Source organism: Manis javanica, chromosome 3 (assembly GCF_040802235.1).
Source record: "Manis javanica isolate MJ-LG chromosome 3, MJ_LKY, whole genome shotgun sequence".
Lineage (NCBI taxonomy): Eukaryota > Metazoa > Chordata > Mammalia > Pholidota > Manidae > Manis > Manis javanica.
The window spans coordinates 11,023,127-11,040,241 of record NC_133158.1 but is presented as its reverse complement, the minus strand read 5'-3'; the positions used below and the strand labels follow the sequence as shown (position 1 = coordinate 11,040,241).

General features: G+C 38.7%; 1 protein-coding gene and 1 non-coding gene across 8 annotated transcripts in view; both read left to right on the top strand.

Annotated features, from left to right (window-relative positions):
- Window positions 1–17,115, top strand: part of CADPS (calcium dependent secretion activator) — a 428,787-nt gene that overhangs the window by 40,792 nt on the left and 370,880 nt on the right. The gene's annotated exons all lie outside the window — the stretch shown is intronic.
- On the top strand, window positions 16,789–16,892 carry LOC118972574 (small nucleolar RNA U13). Its single transcript, XR_005061607.1, has one exon. It is a non-coding gene; the product is annotated as a small nucleolar RNA U13 (small nucleolar RNA).

The following is a 17,115-nucleotide window of genomic DNA, read 5'->3' as shown; positions in this document are numbered from 1 at the left end:
CCTAATGCAAGAATAATCTAATAGAGTCTGGACTGAGCATTCAGAGTCTCATCTTGGGAGACAAATGTCCAGGCCCAGCACACCCCATCCATCAGTGTAATGGCTTTAACTTCACTGAAAAGGCCATGTATTGAAAGATTTCTTAAATCATGCCTGTGCAGCTATAGAATCAATTTTCTGTAGGGAGACTTTGTCTATTACTGAATGGAATTGTGGGGCTTCTAATAAACTTAGCTTCTATTGCTCAGCATAACCATTATCCCTTCACCTTGTTTTTCTAGGGAATAATGAGAGGACAGCAAAGATAATAGCAGAAGCATGTTCAGTATTTCCCATACTTGGTGAACCAGTTTTGTTGATAGGCATATCCAAGGGAGAAAAAGGTGGCTCATAGTTGATTGTGATTAAGTGGACTAGGAGAAAGCTTCTAACTCAGATGGGGATAAGTGTTCTCTTTTATGTTGAAGATCATCCTGATATGTAAAATGTCAAACTTATAGAAGCAACTTTGGTGACTTGCTGTAGGCTAACGGAGAGACAGAATGGTTTTCAAAGATGGGCACTAGCTAGATCTTTCAACAGGTCTCAAAGATAAGGACCCACTAAGGCACCAGACCTTGCTGGAGACAGGATTCTGTGAAGAGGTTTATAATCTTCTGCAATGGAATGATTTCAATATACTATGATAGGTGCCTTAATAGAGCTAAGTACAAAATGTTGTGGGAGCAAAGAGATGGGAGACCCGCCTACCTGGGGGTAGGACAGAAAAGAGGGACGAAATTTCAGTGGAGGAGATGCCCCTGTTTATGTATAGGTTGGTTGTCAGGCAGGGACAGCTCCTGAGTATTACAATCAAGTGGAGAATTGGAAAAGCATTTTCTGCAGCTTCTCCTGTTTCCATGTTACATTCTTCTCAATATGAACTATTTTTTTGTCTTATGAAAAAGAGGACTGTCAAAATGAGTACTCATTAACATTTAGTGTAAAGCCTAGAGAGCTAATACTCCATGAGGCATTGGCTTGTTCATTATCCTTGCCCCAGGACCCAAGAACCAAGAGTGTTCTGTGAATTGCAGGCCCTTGGTAAATAGTCCATAGATGGATAGATGCAGTACTTTGAGATTTATCAGTGTGTTTTCACATTTATTCATTCATTCCATCTCACAATAACGTGACATGGGTGAACTTATAATACTAGTTCCATTTTTTATTCTGAGAAACTGAGGTTTCAGAAGGTGAAAAGCCTGCCTACTTTTAAACCATTAAGATCAGGCCCCTAAGAGATTGATACATCATCATTTTCATTAATCCTCAAACTTTTTTTCTTACATAATCAGCCCTCAATTCTGTACCTCTACATGGCCCTCAAAATCAGTTGCCTACAAGGATCACACATATAAGGTAAAAAAATTTAAGTAAATGAAATGGAATGCAGTTGAGCGGGATGGAGAGTTTGGTGAAATGGAACATGCATTTATCAACTAAAGGAAACCAAGATCAGATTCTTAATAAAAAAAAAAGTACAGGTAGACCAAAGCAAACAGTCCCATTTAATGGGAGGATGGGTTCATAAACAGTCAGTTTGCAACCTCAACAGGAAAACTGAAAATATAAAATGTGTTCTAAGCAGAATAGTAAGTAGAAGAGATAATTTTTAAAAAATCCATTGGCATATATTTACATATTACTAAAAGCACACCTAAATAAATATTTAATTTTGATCCCCAACTGTAAGTATATCATTAAATAAGTGGAACATTAAAAGGTTACTGATATGTACGATAATTCTAGATCTACCTTTTTGTTATGTAAGGCTCTTCTGCATCCATTCGCCCTTTAGTGCAGATTCCAGTAATTCAGGTTTAAAAAAAAATACCTTTCGGGCAAAGGTAGGATTATCTCAGTGACCAATTGGCCATTTACTCAGTTCCTTGGCGATAATTTTGTCTTTCTGCCCAATTACTTTAAAATCCTCTCCCTGGTGACTGACACAATAGGGAATGCTTTAGAAGACTACCCAACCCCAGTTAGTCTATGACACATTTGATGGCTAAAAATAGTGAAATATGATAGGAAGAGTGTTGGGATTACTATCTGGAGGTCATATTTGAGCCCTTGCTCCATGACTCACAAAGGTGTGACCCCACCCCAACCCCTACCATATATCAGTGGCTTTCCATAGGATATGGTGGCATCCAACTCCCTGGGAGTGAATTTAAGAATGTAATTGGGTGGGGGCTTGCTTTTAACCATGACTAGTCAGCGCTCTTGGCATTTAATGGGTGGAAGCCCAGGATTGCTACGCATCATGCAGTGCACAGGACAACCCCATACAGTGAAGCTGCTTCCTGGACAAAACTCAGAAGTTCTTTTTTTGAGGGCTAGCACTCTAGGCAGTTTATTTACCCTCTGTGAGCTTCATTTTCCTCATTTGTGAAATTTCCTGCTGAGCTTATAGTATTATTATGAAGATCAAATGAGATAATAGATGTGAACATGCTTTGTAAGCCCTAAAACATTGTATGTTGGGAGGTATTATAATGATTACTCTAAGTGGCAGAGAGAGCAAAGCTGCTTACAATAAATTGTGAACTGTACAGATTTGTAATCTCCCTCATTTTTTTTTTAAACATGGCATGTTCTGGGCCATCTGGGCCAAGATGGTTATTTTGATCCATTAAGGTCTTTTGATTCTCTCTGCTCTTAGGGAGCCTCCTCAATTACAAGGTGTATTTTTTTTTTGAAAATAGCAGTCACCGTGGTCATTTACCAGGATCTAATTTAATATCAAAGCTGCTCAGAAGAATAGTTTCTTGATTATTCATAAAGTCTTAGAAAAATCTAGGATTAGAAAAGTCTGTTGCATACAGTATAACTGCTAAGAATATGAATTTAGAGTCCAAAAACACACAGTTTGAGGTTGGATGCCACCACATTGGCTGTGAATCTTGGGCAACTTTATTCACTTTTCTAATTGTCAGCTATAAAATGGGAATTAAAATACTTATCTCATTAGGTTGTGAGGGTTTAATGATATACCTTTGGCATAATGAGTGTTTCCAGTAGAAATATACTTCCATCTTGTCCAGCCCTCAACATTTACTTTAAAAGTGACCATCTGCCTTGGTTTTTACACCTACTACCAGTGGAAATATTCACTCCATTTTCAGACTTCTTGGAAAGGCATGGGTTAGGGACTATACTTTCAGTTATAAGGTGGAGAGATTCCTTAAGAGAACTGGGTGAAAAATCAAGAAATAACCTCCAGTTTCTCTGCATTATGTTGTCTGCAGTCAAAATATCTACCAGAATGCCAATATGGCATATCAAGCTTCCATCAAAACCATCAACAGGCAGCCGGTTGATGTGACATTCTTGGATCCCAACAACAGCCTAGGTGTATTTTTAAATATTCCGTCTGGCAGTTGAGGGAAAAAAAAAAAAAGAGCGAAATAGGCAGCGACTAACAGATTTCTTTCCAACAAAGATTCCTTCCCCACAACCTGTCCACCCCTTTCCAGGAAAGAATGCATTGAGAATATACCCTGCTACAAAATAGCAGAGTGGCCATGTTTCCTAGAAACCATGCCTACAGATGGGTGCTGGACATGCCCACCAACTACTAGATCAGGGAGACCCTCTCTCAGAGTGTGGCTTCAAGAGTAAGAAAAACATTTGATTTCAGTGACTCCTATGAAAGGATCAGATGATGTGAGTATCTTTCAGCTGCTCCAAAGCTACAGGGACTCAAAGGCCTTGGAAGGGATGACATTTAAGGATGTGAAGTAGTGTGCCCCAGTTTACCATTCCTAGACCACTTCCTGCCCTTCTTGCTGTGATGCCAGTTTTTCCCAGCCTTATTGAGGTACGATTGACAAATAAGAATGGTATATATTCAGGTTTTAAAACATGATTTTTTAAGGGTGTATGATGTGATGATTTGGCACATGTAGACATTGTGAAATGATTGCCAAAATCAAATTAATTAGCACACCACTGCCTCACAGTTACTTTTGTGCGTGTGTGTGTGTCATACACATAATCTTATAATCTACTCTCAGCAAATTTCGAGTATATAATACAGTATTAACTATAGTCACCACACTGTCACTAAATCTCCAGAACTTATTCATTTTTTATCTGAAAGTTTGTACCCTTTGATCCACATGCCCCAATTTTCCCCCACCTCCATGACACCAATTCCTTAAAAACTTAATTTTGTGATAATTGTATATTCATGTGTAAGAAATAATGAAGAGACATCCTATATACCCTTCACCCAGTTTCTCCTGGTGGCAACATCTTGCACAATATCATAACCAGGAAATTAACACAACCCATCAATCTTATTCAAATCTCACCAAATTTGCATGCATCATGACACCACTTTCTTGGTAACTCTGGTCAGTTAAAAACATGGCCAAACAAAATGGTCTTGGAAATGTCTCAATAGGTCCACAAGAATTTGTCTGACTCTCTCTTCAACTCCACTGTCTCGTTCATCACCTCACTCAGAATTCTTGGGATGGAGCAAAGTGCTATGTTTTAGGGTCACATTAGAGTGTAAGATCAAGCACTGCAGCCTGTGTTTCAGTCACTTAAAAGCCCATGGCCTGTTTATCTTCAGGAGGGTAAAATCTGAATTTGAGGTCAAGAACTTTTAATTGCTGGTCATCACCCTAGGCTACTCTCCTGATGATTTAACCGCTGCTAAATCTCCCAGCTCAGGGGCATCATTCTGTGGCCGTCAGAGTGAGGGCTGAAAGTAGGAGAGAGCTTCTCACTGCACGTGTGCACAACAGGAAGGACCAGTGTATTGCCAAGCCTGGGAAGCTGCTTCGTTTCTGAGCAAGGCCGAACAGAGCTGTTTTCAAAGTTTGAACCTACTTTCTATAGCCAACAGTGACTATACTGAAAGCTGTATGGGAAGGGTTGAAGGTTAAAAGCCTAAACAACTGGAGTTTAAATCTCAGTCCCATTATTAACCAGCTATATGGCAAATGACCTCACCTTTCTGAGCCTCACTTTCTGCAACTGTAAGAAACTGGAGCTAGAGATGATGGCTTATACTTTACAGGCAGTTAGGAAGTTTAAACGATATAAGGCAGTGGTCCTCAAACTTGAGCATGCATGGAATCATCTAAAGGGCTTCTCCCACCAGATGGCTGGACGTCACCCTAGAGTTTAAGATTCTGTGGGCCTTTGGTGAGGCCTGATAATGTACATGTCTAACAAGTTTCTAGATGCTGCTGCTGGTACAGTTTGAGGATAAAATTTTGGGAACCCCTGTGATCCTTCTGTGATCACACTTTAGGGATCTGAGAAACCCCTAATACAGAGGACAAAAAATGCCTAATATATAGATGACGATTGGTATTTACCCAAGGGAAGCTACTTCCCTTCCAAATTAATAAGGAATGAGGTGTTACCCCTGCCCCCTGCCAGAAAAACCCGAGTTCTCTGACTTTCCAGAAAGCAATCCCATCTAAAGAAGCAATGGAAAACTAAAGGCTGTGAAATGATTAAGAATATTTGACAAGGATACACAGCCAATTTTGATATTTCTCAGATTAAAAGTGATTTCTCCCTAGAAACAAGTTTATGGTTAGGTGTTTCATGCTGCATATAAATGCAAATATATATGCTTGCACACACATCAGCACACATACGTTTTGTTTTTTATGTGCCAGCTTCACCCCCAACACATAATATTTTCACCAGACAGGTCTAACTTAATATGCTGTTTTTTGGCATGTGTATGTGGGAAAAAAAGTGGGAGAAGGAAGCTAGGGAAAACAAATGTTCTTAGAAGAACTGCAAAGAACCACTCATTAGAGAGACAAATTAAAATATTTCAGTCCCTGAGCTTTCTTTAAATACACCAAATTGCATCAGTTCTTGGTAGAATAAACTGGAGGCTATAGAATTATCTTTTAAAAATATAGTACCGATATTTTTCACTTATGCTGTGAACGACATAAAGCAAATCACTCTAAATGTTATTTTCTTTGTCACTATGGTTGATTTTTGTTTAAGAGAAGGAACCTGAGAGATTCTTTTAATAATAATCTTCAGTATCTTGGATTTCCTGGCATTTTTATTTCTTTTTATTAGTTTACCTATACTCCTTGACTTCCAACATTGGAGAGAACACTCTCATAGTTCATGATAAAACCCAGATTTATTGCCATAGCCTCACACTTGACTTCCAGATTCAACATGCTGTTGAACTCATTGCTGTATCAAATGGTATAATTGATTCCATTTTTAGCATTGAATGTTCATGCATTTATACAAACATCAGTAGCTTTAGCATCAAATACCTGACTGGGCTTTGAAATGTACCCTTGAAGGTGCATCGTTTATTTTTCTTTGAGGTTGTGGCAATAGGTACCTAAACACAAGCTGGTAAGTGTCTCAGAATCGGGGGATATGAACGGCAATGGCCATCTCAACCTTGGATGTTAGTTTGGACTTTGGCTCTTTTTCCAAGTCCTCCTAATCTGAGATTATTTCAGACCATTTTCTCCCTTGTGCATTATGTAATGTCTACAAAGAGAAGTCAGATGGACAATAACAACAGGAGCCATGCAGAAAAACACGGGCAGTGTTACCTTGGGCTGTCATGCAGCTTTTCAACCTGGAGGTCGGGCAAAGATGGAATTGACAGGACTCCTGATGCCCAGTCAGTTCATTCCCCTAGGAAAGGCGACCGGCAAGACTTGAAATAGTAATTGCTTTCCTTCATTCAAAGAAATTGGATGAAATGATAAACAGATTAAGGCTTACCTCCTTCAGTGCACCAGAATAAATGTTGTCTGTTGTTCTGATAAGACTGTCAGTTAGAGGATTATGCCTTTAGGATGTTGAGAGAGGAGGAAGCCTTAAAATGTATTCAAATTTGCCAACCTTAGCTGTATATTTTAATCCTGGAGATACACATTGATCTTGCCCCCTCTTTGAAGTCTGCTGTTCTCTTAGCTATAGGCTTTCTGCCGCCAATCACTTTTTGTACATTTTTTTAAAAGGATATTTTAAAAACTCACTGAAAAATAGTACTGGATTGAAACCCCCAAAAGAGGAAATTTAATTAAAGACAGCCATTTATATTATTCTCAATGAAAACAAATGTCAGAAGTGTGATAAACTTTGGAATATCCAAGCCTGATTATTTCATTAGAAATGCAGAATTGTATATATAAAATAAACTTTTTTCCAGCCTATTAAGGATTTTGTATTACAAGAAGGGTGTGACTGCATGTAGGTTTTTAATCCAGGCAACACAATTATGCCTGTTAGTTTAAGTCACATCAGCCGAGTTAGTACAGCCTCAAAATGCACATTTTGTTTTCTCACTAGCTGTCATGCAGTTGTCTGCACCTGTTAATATTTTGAAAAAGTAATAGATATCCCTGAATGAACCAAAAGAAAGTAGCACAATAAATGGCAAGTCATTTCTCACATAGTGACAGAACTTAAGCATTTTCAAGTTTTTGACTGTCATTAATCAAGGTTCTGGGTTCATTATCTCAGCCTTGACATCTGGGTTCTTAATCTGCAAACCCAATTTCTTTCCACATTTTTCCTGCCTGAAAACAAAAGTCCCATCAGCCTAGACCATGTTTCTTAATGTTTCTAATGAACCAGCTAATGGGTCAGCTACTATATTGAATGAGGAGAAATCCATCCACCTATGCACCCATCCACCCATTCATCTAGCCATCCATCCATCCATCAATTATTCATCCATTCAAAAAGGCCCCTTTCTCGTTCTCATGTTTGGCGTTCCATGATACCAGCTGAGAATAACATGCACTTATTCCCTACCCTCCTGGAGCTTTCAATCTAACGTGGAAGACAAATTTTGAATAAATAATTAGACATTTGAGGAAAGCTGCAAAAGAAAACTGGCAAGGAAGATGTGGGCAGAATTTTAAGAATGACCTCTGATGACCCTTATCCCTGTACAGTTCTCTTTACTTTGTGTGTGGGTGGAAACTGAATATAATAAGTTATCACTCTTTTGATTATGTTACATTGTACGACAAAAGGAAGATTATCCCAGGAGACCGAATCTAAGGAAAAGCAGAGCCCTTCCTCCAGCTGTTAGGCAGAAGGGGAAGTCAGAGAGATTCCAGGCATAAGAAGGATCTGATGTGCCATTACTGGCCTGAAGACGGAGGTGGCCACGTGATGAAGAATACTGTCAGCCCGTAGAAGTTGAGAGCGCCCCCGGGATGAGAGACAACAAGGAAACAAACCTCAGTCCTGCAGCTTCAAGGAACTGAATTTTTCCAACACTCTGAATGAACTTGAAAGTGGATTCTTCGCTAGAGCTTCAAGAGAAGAGTCCAGCCATGCTGACATCTTGACTTCAGCCACGTGAGACTGCTATGGGTCGAATTGTGAAGTCCTAATCCCCAGTACCTGTGAACATGGCCTTATTTGGAAATAGGGTCTTTGCAGATGTAATCAAGTTAAGATAAGGTCATTAGTGTGAGCCTACATCCAGGATGACTGGTGTCCTTAAAAGAGAGAAATTTGGGCACAGACACAAAGGACAGATATGAAAACACAGAGACACAGAGACAAAGGTGAGATGGCCATGTGAAGGGGAAAGTGGGCATTAGAATGATATTGACACAAGCCAAGGAATGCTTGGGCTACTGAGGCTGGAAGAGGCAAAGAAGGTTCACTGACAGAGCCTTCAGAGAAGCATGACCCTACTAACACCTTGAGTCTGGACTTCCAGCTTCCAGAATCATGAGAGAATAAATTTCTGTTGTTTAAGCTACCCAGTTATTGTAACTTGGTTACAATAGCCTTAGGAAACTAATAAAGAAAATCTAAAGCAGAGAACCCAGTTAAGTCAGCCCAGAATTTGGGTCTACAGTATCATAAAATATAAATGGATGTTGTTTTAAGCTGCTACATTGAGGCACTTTGTTATGTGGCAATAGAACACTATGCAGAAGAGTATGGAAAGTCTCTAACCTACCTAATCTGATGGTAGTTGTCTAATAAAGGATGTTTAGTATGAGGAAAAGAGAATCCAACAGAAAAAAGAAAGGGAAGATTGTCCCAAACAGAGGGAATAGCCTGTACAAGAGTCTTGAGACAGATGAAAAGCAGCTGCCTTCAAGGAACTAACCTGTTCAGGCATTCATGCTTCACAGAGTGTTGCCATCAATGCCAGGCCCAAACTGGGTACTGGAGATAAAATAAGGACCTACAGACATCATCCATGTTTTTGTAGAGCTCATATTTAGTAAGGAAGAGTAAAAACATATAATCTGAGTAATAAGTAATAATTATAGTTTATAAGGTGGGCTTTGAAGGAAAAAATAAAACAGCACTGAGACCAAAAACACAGAATATTGGGTGGAAAATGAGATGAAGGGCAATGTTCTATGAATCTGGAGAAACAGGCAAGGCCAGATCTTTTTCTCTACTTGTGGAATATTTCAGGAAGGCACTGTCTCCCTTACTAAAACACACAGTTATCATACCATTGTAATAGTCTCAGCACTTTGTATAGCAGCCACCTGTACCTTCTCAAACCAAGGCCAGCATAGAAAATTCTACCCCATTCCCCTAACCTAACACAGGATTGTACCCCTGGGATGGTAAATAATAGCCTGTCTAGGAGCATGTTGCTTTTATTTAGCCATCACAAAAATCCTGTGCTCCCATTTGCACTACAGACTTCCATTATTTCCTTAATTTCAGTTTACTTGCATTGTGGGTGTGTGGGTGTGTTTATTGGTCTGTCTGTCTCAGGGGTCCCCAAGACCACCTTCAAGTTCAATGATCCACTAGAATAATTCAAAAAAAACAAAAGTCCTTACACTCATGGTTACAGTTATTATAGGAAAATGAGGAAGATTAAAATCAGCTAAGGAAAATGGTGCAGAGAGTGTAATCCAAGAGAGCTCAGGCACAAACTTCCAGCGGAGTCACAGGGACAGCACTTCCTTCTCTCAGCAGCTGTGAATGACAGCACGTGCAGAATACTGCCAACCAGGAAATTGCACTGGAGCCTGAGGTCCAAGGTTTTTATTAGGGGTCACTTGCATAGGCCTGGAACACCCATATGGCTGGTGTTGATAACTCAGTCTTCATTCCTTCCAGAGGTCAAGCTGATACAGCTTGGCCCAAAGCCCCCACCATTAGTCACACAGTCTGGTATAGTCCAAGGCCCAGGCAAACATGAGCACTCTATCAGGCAGGATATTCCAAGGGCTTAGAAGTTATCTCCCAGGAGCTCATGAAGGGGGCCATTTTTGGAATGTGCTTTGAATATCACAGACCCACTGAACCAATCTTTACTGTAACACATGCATACACATGCATGCACACACATACACACAGAGTCATTACTTTAACCCTAACTCCAGCCCTTGCTTCCAGAAAATGTTAAGATCATTAATTCTTGGAGTCTTAGCAGAAGAAATAAAAATCATTTTGCAATGCTTTTTTTTATATGTATCTTCTACTGTAGTGATTTATAAAGAATCACACTGTAAATATGTCTGGGAAACTTTTCTATTAAATATTATTTTATTGAAGCATGATTTACATCCAGTCAGATACAAAGAAGCGGACATTTCAATTAATTTTGACAAGAATGTTCACCCATGTAACCCATACAGCTTTCAAAATACAGAGAATTTCCGTCACCTTAGAGAATTCTTAGTCCCTTCCACAGTCCCTGCCCACCCACCCCCACCACCATCCCCTGGAGCCAATCACTGCTCTCCTCACTCACCAAAAATCATTTTTTCTGTTCTAAAACTTCATATAAATGACTACATACAGTGTGTGGTCTTTTGTATCTTTTCTTTCCCACCCAGAGTCATGCTCTTGAGGTTCAGCTATCTTGTGTGTGTTGGTAGTTTGCTCTTGTTGAGTGCTGAGTACTTGTCTGCTGTGGGCCTATAATCCAATTTACGTAGCTATTCTCCTTTTGGTGGAACATTTGGATTCTTCCCAGTTTTTATCTATGATGAATAAAGTTGCCGTGTACATTCCATACAAGTTTTTGTTTGGATACATGATTTCATTTCTTTGGGACAAATAGCTAGGAATGGCTTTGCAGGCTTGTAAGGTAGATATGTGATTATCTTATCTGCCAAACCATTGTGCAAAATGGCTGTTATCATTTTACACACCTGCCAGCAGTGTATGAGAGCAATGATTGCTTTGCATCCTCTCCAACATTGGTCAGATTACTTCATTTTTGGCTATGCAAATAGGTTTGTAGTGTTCTTATTATAGTTTCATTTTCATTTTCCTGGTGAATAATGGTGTTGAACACTTTAATGTGCTTACTGGCCACTTGTACATCTTCATTCGTGAAGTGTCTATTCAAATCTTTTGTCTGTTTTAAAAACTGGATTGTTGGACTTTCTATTATTCATTTGTAAGAGTGCTGTTCCTAGCTTAGCTCTTCTTGAGATTTTGACACAGTAGGTCTAGTGTGGGTCCCCATGTGACTCTGAGGTGCATACAGATTTGAGCACCATGCATCGATAGGTAAGATGTTAGTTTGCTAAGACTTTAGCTGTTCTTAGGTGCTGTAAATTGAGATTTTTCCATTGTGATTATTTTAAATCGTCAAGGGGAACATTTGAAAAATAATTCCCAGTGTGTCATTTCCTTCTCACTCTGATCTTGACACTGTATTTTAACATCAAACTTGAGCTAGAAAATTCCTAGGTAGAATGCCATCATTTAAAGTAAATGTGGGTTGCATGTAAGATATTATTATAGCTATTAAAGGGCCCTTGAGTACATCTGTTGCTGCGACCTGAACCACATCTTGTTTTTCCCACCTTAATAGGAAATGGGGTAGACATTTGAACTTGAAAGCCTATAAGCAACTTGCGTTTTTTTTCTAAGTAAAATTGGTTTTGAAACAACTTGAACCTTTTGTTGTTTATATCATACCAATTTGTCTAGCCGGCATCCTTCCTCACCCCAGATATTAGGCTTCTACTCAACAATTCCTTAAACCTTCATCCTGATTCACAGAATATATTGAACAAGCTATCTGCTTGAGGACTTCTATTTACCCTCAAGAGAGAATATTAAACAAAGAATTCCACCCACTTATTTAATAAACTCTCGACATATGCTCTCTTTAAAGGAAATCTCTGACTCGGAAGTTGTTTTGACCTTTGGTTCATGGTTACAGGGGTTTAAAGGGCTAAAGAATCATGGTATGCAAGGAAACAAAAAGTGTCTATAAGCTTAGCCATCTGAAAATGTGCCAGTAGATTATTTCTTTTTTTCCAGTTAATACAATGCCTTAGTAAGTTAATACAATGATGGCAGGTAGATGGCATTTCATATGAAAGTGCAGGTGTGGTTTCCTGGAGGGTCATACAGAGGTCTTTCTCTGTTCCTTAGGAAAGCAGGATGTAGCTGATTTGTGATGCCCACCGTCCCTGAGCAAGAAAGAACCTTTTCCAATACTGTTTACTTGACCTTTTAAGATATGAGGTTCTAAAGTTAGCTAGAGAGCAAAAGCAAACAAATTATGCATTATCAAATAGTCTTTGTTATCCCGATGTTTATAAAGAGGCTCAGCAGCCAGCTTCTGATTCTTCATGTAAGTGAGAGGAGATGTTTTAAATCCTATGGAAAGAAGATGTTCAGATCCTGAGACTCTAGATGATTTTTGCTTCAGGGACCTCAACTGCCTTTGTTTTTATTTCCTGGCCTTGGACCATTTCATGTTATATCTACCAGGTCAAGTTTGAAAAAGGCCAAGAAAAGTTCAACCCAGATGCCTCACTCCATTTGCAACTCTGGCTGGAACATTTTGATGAAGGATAAGGTAGAGGAAAGTCTGAGCTTTGATGTAGCTCTGGGTCACTAGCAGATTTCCATTATCCTTGTCACTGCAGACCGTGAAGATCTGGGAGGTGAGGGGACTTGTGCAGGATGCTGAAATATGAAAGGAATGACGACTGTGTCAGCTCTGTTTGGTTTTCTCCAGGAGAAACTACATTTTAAAAACTCTTCTGTAAAACCATGAGGTTTTCTGAAAGGCAGTTTTCTCCAGATTGCAGTATCATCTTATCCAGGAGTGTCAAGTTTCATTTAGACATGCCTGATTTTTATTTTATTATTATTATTATTTTTAACTTGCTATCAAAGGGAAAGTTCTTCCTTTTTCTCCCCCTAGAGTAATGAATGTTCTCTGTGGCTGTCCTAGGCTGCAAATGGATTTTTTTTTTAAAGTTCTCTGCTATAGTTTCTATTTGATACTTTGAAATAAGGTTGTTAAAACACAAGTTACTTCTGTGGAAGCCGGAAACTAAAAAAATGACCACCTTTGTAACCAAATTTATTTGACGATGGCTGGGAGTGGAGAGTGGGGGGCATCCTCTAAGCCCAGAGTAGTCACTCCCTTGAGGACTTCATCCAAAGCCTGTAGCTAGATCGCCCTTTTCCTGAAGAGGCACTATTCCAGAAAGGGTTAAAATAGGAAAGGGTTTTTTCCAAATATATATATATATATATTTATGGGAAATATACACACACACATACATAGGCTTTGTGTATGAAATATTTCTTTTTTTCTATTTGGCCATACCTATATTTCTTATAAATATGCTTTTATTAACAAGGTTAACGTGTTCTTAACAAGGCAGTGTTAGACTCTCTATGATCAACTGTTAATTTATAGTTTCATAAAAACCATATCCATCTTCCATAGTCACTCTCAGTGGGAGCTCGATGAGAGGAGAAAAATCAATCTCTCCTCCAGCTCAGATGGGAAGATGAAATGAGAAACTGATAATAAATATTTTAACTATTCAAGTTCCCTACATTATCATGGAAAGATTAGCTTGAAGGTTTCAGAGACCATCCTTAGCTGCTCTAATTCAGAGTTTTGGCATTCATTATTCATTCCTCCTTTTTCAGTGAATTTGTTCACCTGAAAAAGAATAGACAGAGAGAGAGACAGAAAGAACAGACATACACACACAGAGGAAAAAAATGTCTTTTACATAAAAGCAGTATCAGTTGTTTATCTCAGCTTACTTAGAAATTCAGAAAGGCAGAATCATGAGGCAGAATAAAATGAACAATCTTTTTTTTTAACTGAAGTACCATTGATAAACAATGCATTGGTTTCAAGTATACAACACAGTGGTTCAACAGTTACCCATATTATTAAATCCTCACCCCCACTAGTGTGGTTACTATCTGCGAACATAGGAAGATGATACAGAATCATTGGCTGTATTGCCCCTTTGTCCCCCTCAGCCTCCCCACCCACCCAGCCCAATCCCTCCCCGATGGTAACCACCAGTAAAGTGACCAATCTTTAATAGAAACACGTGAGGCAGGAGGTTATGACGCGAAGCTTCTAACTTTCTCATGTAACCAGTTATACTGAACATACAGAAAACTGCACAGACCTTACTTGTCCTCACCTATGTATGTGATCTGCACCCAGATGAAGAAGCAGGATGGTACCTGTACCCCACAGCCCTCTCAGAGTCACTTCCCCCACCAAGAATCACCACTATTTTGAATTTTAACACCATGGATTAGTTGTACCTGTTTTAGAACTTTATATAAGTGGAATCATAGTGTGATGTCTCTGGTGTCTGGCTCCTTTTAGCCACTAATATATTTGTGAGGTTCGTCTGTGCTGTTGCATGTAGCAGTAATTGATTCATTTTCATTCTGTGTATATTCCGTTGACTGTGCCATAATTTTTCATCCATTCTAATGGTGATGGACATTTCTTTTTTTTGCAGGTTGGGGTGGTTACAATTCATGTTACTATAATCAATCTCATACCTATCTTTTGGTGAATATATGCACACGTATTTTGTCTCCATTTATCTTAAAAACTGTAGTCTCACAAAAATCTAAGAAACAAATATTGAAGTTTTTAGAAAAACTGTATACATGTTCAAGAAAGAGAGAACCGAGTTTCAAAAGGGTTGACTAGCTCTGCCAAAGGCAGGGACCTAAAAGAAAAAAGAAGACTCAAGTGAAGCAAGATCCGTTTTAGGAAGTTTGTGTCTCTGTGGAGCCCTCAGAATTGAGTTTGCTTTTAAAATGTTAAAATTTGTTTAGTGATTCATATCTCCAACTAATTGCTTTGATCTTTAAAGTAATGAAAACAGTTGAGAGGAAGAGATGGGTACTCTCTGTGCTCAATAATTAAGTTTCATGGAGATAATCCCTAATGATTGCAAAGCAGTATACCCCAGCTGCATTCGAAACATGTTCTTGCAGTAACAAATTCACGTTGGCATTTTCAGAATATGGCTTGCCAGTTTCAAAGGAATTATAAACTTGAGAACAACTGTAGTGTAGATTCTCCCACAGTGTAACTTCTTCCTGAGATTAGATTAGTCTTTGCAATGTTATAAACCTGTGCTGTCCATGTAAAATACACACAGATTTAGAAGAATCGTAAAATAAACAAACAAAATTATCTCATGCCTAACTTCTTTTATTGACTACATTTTAAGTGATAATATTATAGGTATATTGAGTTAAATATATTATTGAAATTAATTACATCTATTTCACCTTATTAAGGCAGCTGCTAGAAAATCTAAAATTGCATCCATGACTCCCATTACATTTCTCTTGTGCTTTTATATCTTCATATTGCCTTCCACAGACTAGTGTTTTGCCCCAGAAAACAATGAGTTTGGCAGAATTTGAAAAATAAGTTTGTTAGATGTGCTTACTTTTAAGTACTTACTTTCTACATCTACCCACAGTCTCTATAGCATAAGTGGCTTCATTTGGTTGCAACTATCTTTTACCTTGTTATTTTATAGTTTTTATCATGGCTTTAATAGACATTTAGTAAATGCCAATTGTGTACAGAGATAAGAAAAACATATTATACACCCATACCTCTGGTTAAAGATAAAAGTCCCACATGTGTCATTCATTCATTGAGCTTCTGTGTACTGGCAACGAGGCAAAGCAAAGGATGGTGATTTAGTGATAAACAGCCCAGGATTTGCTGGAAAGGAGCTTAGAGTCAAATAGAAGAGAGAGACAAGAGAACAGTGAGTGTACGGGAAGCAGACGGGGCAGACAGGGGAGGCATTCTGGGTATGACCTGCTTTAGACACTTCGGATCAATGCCCTTCTACTCCTGTTTTTGTCCCCAGAGTACAACTGGCTTAATTTCTGCCGGAAGTCAGAAGATCAGGAAGGTAACAAACCAAGAGTGTTCTGGGAAAGGGGTCTTACATATTTATGTAGAAATCTGTGGCCACAGAACCAAGTCTTTGGCTGATGCCCTGAGGCTGTCTCACATAGAGAACCCACTCAGTCTCTTAAAATTCAGAAAGGGGTCCAACATCTGTTTCCTAAAAGGGCGTGTGTGTGTTTTTCAAATGATGGAGAGGGTACATTTTAAACCACTTAATTGCTCCTGTGAGTCACTAGCAAAATACTGTAAATCTAAACAGCAAGTGTGGCCTGAAGCACACACCAGTTGTGTCTGCTGTCTTTAAAATGAGATCACATGTATATCCAAAACTGAAAGGCTTGTTGTGTGACGGCATCTATACACCGATTCAGAATATAAAAGAGGCTTTTTGTGAACTTATTTTCTAGCAGAAAGGAGTCATTTCTAAAAAGGGACAGTTTCTGGGTCCAAACTTCAGTTCCGATATTCACTAGTGAGATAACCTTGCTCGTATTAGCTAGGCTGCCTGGGCGTCATCATCTCACAGCTGAAGGCCAACTTACAAATGCAAAAAGACTTTTAGAAAGTGACATTTATCAATCCTTTTGTAGTACATAAGCATGACGATTGGATGTTCACACGTTTGCGTGATGTGTGTCTCGCTCAAGCTTTTTTGCAACGTTGGTACGTTACCATTCTGACTTGAAAAAAAAGTGACATTTATCTGATTATACAGTAAAATTATGCTTATTGTATAAAATGTACTCATAGAAAGAAGTGTACACAAATAAGCTTAAAATCACCTGTGTTCTCACCAACAAACAAAAATATGTTTGCATTTTTATGTATTCCTTCCAAATGTTTTGAATACTATTCTTTCATAGTTCAGGTCATAGTATATTTATATAATTATGTATCCTGTCTTT